The sequence below is a fragment of the Columba livia genome, chromosome 16 (assembly GCF_036013475.1).
Source record: "Columba livia isolate bColLiv1 breed racing homer chromosome 16, bColLiv1.pat.W.v2, whole genome shotgun sequence".
NCBI lineage: Eukaryota > Metazoa > Chordata > Aves > Columbiformes > Columbidae > Columba > Columba livia.
In genome coordinates this window covers 1,945,650-1,949,515 of record NC_088617.1, presented here as the reverse complement: position 1 = coordinate 1,949,515, position 3,866 = coordinate 1,945,650, and the positions used below count along the sequence as shown (strand labels likewise).

General features: G+C 46.7%; 1 non-coding gene across 1 annotated transcript; it reads left to right on the top strand.

Moving 5' to 3' along the window:
• Window positions 1-3,505: 3,505 nt before the first annotated feature.
• Window positions 3,506-3,577, top strand: TRNAE-UUC (transfer RNA glutamic acid (anticodon UUC)). Its single transcript has one exon. It is a non-coding gene; the product is annotated as a tRNA-Glu (tRNA).
• The last annotated feature ends 289 nt before the right edge of the window (window positions 3,578-3,866 follow it).

Genomic DNA, 3,866 nt, shown 5'->3' with positions numbered 1-3,866 from the left:
GGTGCTGGTCCAGGATGCAGTTCCAAAGAGCACTACAATGGCTGATGCCTCACAGTGAGAGAGCAAAGAGTCTGCCCATCCATCCATCCATCCATCCATCCATCCATCCATCCATCCATCTGTCATGGGCCACTCTATGTTGAGTCCTGCCTGACACCACAAAGGCTTGAACACCATAGTTGCATGGGGCAAGCAGAGGAGCAGTTCCTCTGAACATGGCAACAGGTAAGAAAGAAGAAGAGGTAGCAATGACACTTATTAATTTAACCCCTTGTCATGGCAACTAGGACCAAGCAGCCACTCGCTCACTCACCCCTCCCAAAGTGGGATGAAGGAGAGACCCAGAATGGAAAAAAATAAAAAACAACTTACAGGTTGAGATAAGAACTGTTTGATAGGATGGCAAAGGAGGAGAAAATAATAGTAGTAGTAGTAGTAATAATAATAATAATAATAGAATATAGAAAAAAAGTGATGCATAATGCAGTTGCTCACTGCCTGTAACACTGATAGGCCGTCCATTCCCCAGCAGCAGTATTTGCTCCCTGGACAACCCCAGTTTATATACTGACCATGTCATTACATGGTAAGGAATATCCCTTTGGCCAGGCTGGCTCAACTGTCTTGGCTTTGCTCCCTCCCAGCTTCTTGTGCACGTGGCAAAGCTTGGGAACCTGAGAAGTTCTTCACTACCCAGCAACAACCAAAACATCAGTATATTATCAACATTCTTCTCATAGTAAATTCAAAACACGGAGCTATACCAATTACTAGAAGTAAAATTATCTCTTTCCCAGCCCAAACCAGGACACCTGGAGCAGCTGAAGATCCCTGGGGTCACCCATGCACATCCAGCTCCATGTGGACCATCTCCCACTTGGTGGACACAGTGGCTCTGCTGGGCACTGCCTCTGCTTCCATCATCCTTCTCATGATTTAGGTGGCCAGAGAAGGGAAAGGGTTAAAACCAGAGTAATTAATATAAGAAGACTGTTCATTACTATAAGATGTCTGTGTATCATTAAATTTCATTTGAGCTTTAATTAGCCAATTTTCTTTTTTCATATAAAAGTCTTTGTTGTGTCAATTAGTTGATTGACTATCATCTGGTTTCTGGGTTAGTGAAACTTGATCCGTTGTGAATGAATTTGTTTATCAGGGAAAAGGGACCAGGGGATGGAAAAAAAATTCAATTAAATGTCAATGTGTGGAGTGACAAGCAACATTCGATAGGGCTTTTAGTTTAATTGCTTGTATTTCATTAAGAGATGTATTTATCAAGAGAATTCTTCATTTTCAAAAGATCTTGGATGCCTTCTTGTTTGCTTCTGGCTTTTTAGGTACTCTTATACTATTCAAAAACCATGAAGAACTCTTATTATTAGTTAGAAAAAGAAATTTATTATGATGTGTTCTGAGGCTGTTGCATCACTGACATATGGTGACAGTGTTTTGATGACATCCACATTCAAATTGCAGGTGACAAAGTGTACCCATATGTCATTTGAAAGGCTGCCACCAAAGATCTTCCACTGCCTCTGCTGTCTCTGACCACACTGAAAATACTGTTAATCCTAGAAGTTTGTGTGAGGTGGAAATCATTCAGCTCCCAGCCCTGGAAACATTTTGGAAGGTCTGTTTTCAATCTTTTAAAGGCTGTAAATCCCTTTGGGAGGGGTGGTTTTCATTTGTGTTTGATTTGGATTCCAGTTCATCACTTGTGGTTGACAAATACAAATGAAATAGCCTTTGGTAGGAGGCTGGCAGGCACCCTCATAATACAGCGTGTTTGGCCTGAGCTGGTGTAGTTATATAGAGACATCGCCTGGAGTACGTACAGTCACACTGGAATAATGTGCTGAGAGCACCAAAGTTTATTTTGATAACTTTCTGTTTATTTCTAATCCAGCCTAAAAAAACTGTGAGCAGATAAGCTATCAGCTGGCTTTGTTTGAGAGATTCCAACAAAGCTTCCGAAATGTTATTAATGAATGACTGGTTGCTTTCCTGTACTTCCAGAGAACTGGAGCAAAGGAGCCCCTCTCACACCAAGTCCTGCTCTCCACTTGTGCAGGAACTTTTGAGCAGGGCCTGTTGCAATAGGACGAGGGGTGATGGTTTTAAACTAAAGGAGGCAGATTCAGGCTGGACATGAGGAAGGAATTGTTGCCCTGAGGGTGGTGAGAGCCTGGCCCAGGTTGGCCAGAGAGGTGGTAGATGAACCATCCCTGGAGACATCCCAGGCCAGGCTGGACGGGGCTCTGAGCACCCTGAGCTGGTGAAGATGTCCCTGCTCATGGCAGGGGGGGCACTGGGGGAGCCGGGAAGGTCTATTCAATACAAACTGTTCTGTGATTCTATATATATATCACTTTGGTAAGGTCATCAAGCTCCACCTCTAAACTTGTTTAATTCTTTACCCTTAGATTTGCTTTCCAGATATCGAGGCTTAGGGCAGGGAGTCTTTCTCTGTGGATTTGCTCAGTGCCCAGCAGAAATCCTGCCAGAGCCTCTGGGTGTTTTGCTTTGTAGCAGCAGCAGCAGATGAAGAAGAAATCATACAGAGCAAGGCAATACTGTGTGATGTTTGGGAACAATTATGAAGAATCCTGCTCTTCCAATGCTGGACAAGAGCTCTACATCACCTGCTGGGCATACTCATCCTGCATTTGCTCCACAGAAGCTCCTCCGTTGAGCAATCTCCTGAGGTCCTGGTGGTGAGCCCGTGGTGGAGAGGACTGCTGGGAGGTGCTGCAGGAAGCCAGTTCCATGTGCCGAGCAGCTCCAGCCCCTCTGCCACAAACACTTTGTTTTCACCTCTGAGTAGCTGAAGAAGTGTGTGCCTATCAGTAAATCTCCATCATCCCAACTGCAGCGTGTTTCCTCAGATAAGGGGGCTGTGTAATGGCAATTATGTTTTCATTTGTTGTGAGAAAACTAAATACACAGAGTGGCAGAAATGTTATTCATCCTCTGTTAATTATGAGCTACTTACTGTAGGGAATCATGCAAAACCAAAAAAATGTAATCAAATGAAATAAAGGGGAAGCAGCTTGTGCACTTGCCTTCGTGCTGGGTGGAATTAGCTCCTGCAATGCTCTGCCACCGATTATTGGTAATAATTCTGCATGGCGCTGTGCATGACCTTGCCTTCAGCTCCGCAGCAGCACAAATCCCTGGGGAGGTGGGTGCAAGGACCTGCGTGCGGGCGGGTGCGTGGGACTGCGATCTGGGAGCGCTTTGTGCAGCAATACTCCCGTGGGACTGGGCTTGCATGAACTCTGCCGGTCCCACCATGAGCTCTGGGATGGAGAATCCCCAGCTGGATCAAAGAGCTCAGGCTGTTGCCTTTTTTCACATGGCGGGGTTTTTCCCCTCCAAGCTGTGGGATGCAGCAGGAAAGAAAAGGATGGGGTGATGCTGGGGATGGCTGTAGGTGCACAAACCCAGGAGCAGGACTGTCCCTGCAGGTCCAGAGCCAGGCAGGTGGCAGTGGAAGCTGTGGTCCCACATGGTCCAGCGGTCAGGATTCCTGGTTTTCACCCAGGCAGCCCGGGTTCGACTCCCGGTGTGGGAAACCAGTTGTGTTTCATATTGTGCTTGTTTTGGGGCTCCCCAGGACAAGGAAGGTGCTGGTCTGCTGGAGCAGGTCCAGCAAAGGCTGCCAAGGTGGGCAGGGATGGAGTGTGGGATGGAGAAGGGAGGCTGAGGGACAGAGAGAAGGTGAGGGGAGAATTTAATTGCTGCCTGGGGAGGAGCAGATGGGATGGCAGGTGGGGCGAGGCTCTTCCTGGAGCACACAGCGGGAGGACAAGGGCAAGGGTAGTTCCCCTTAATAATTTTATCACCAAATAGTGGTGAAATAC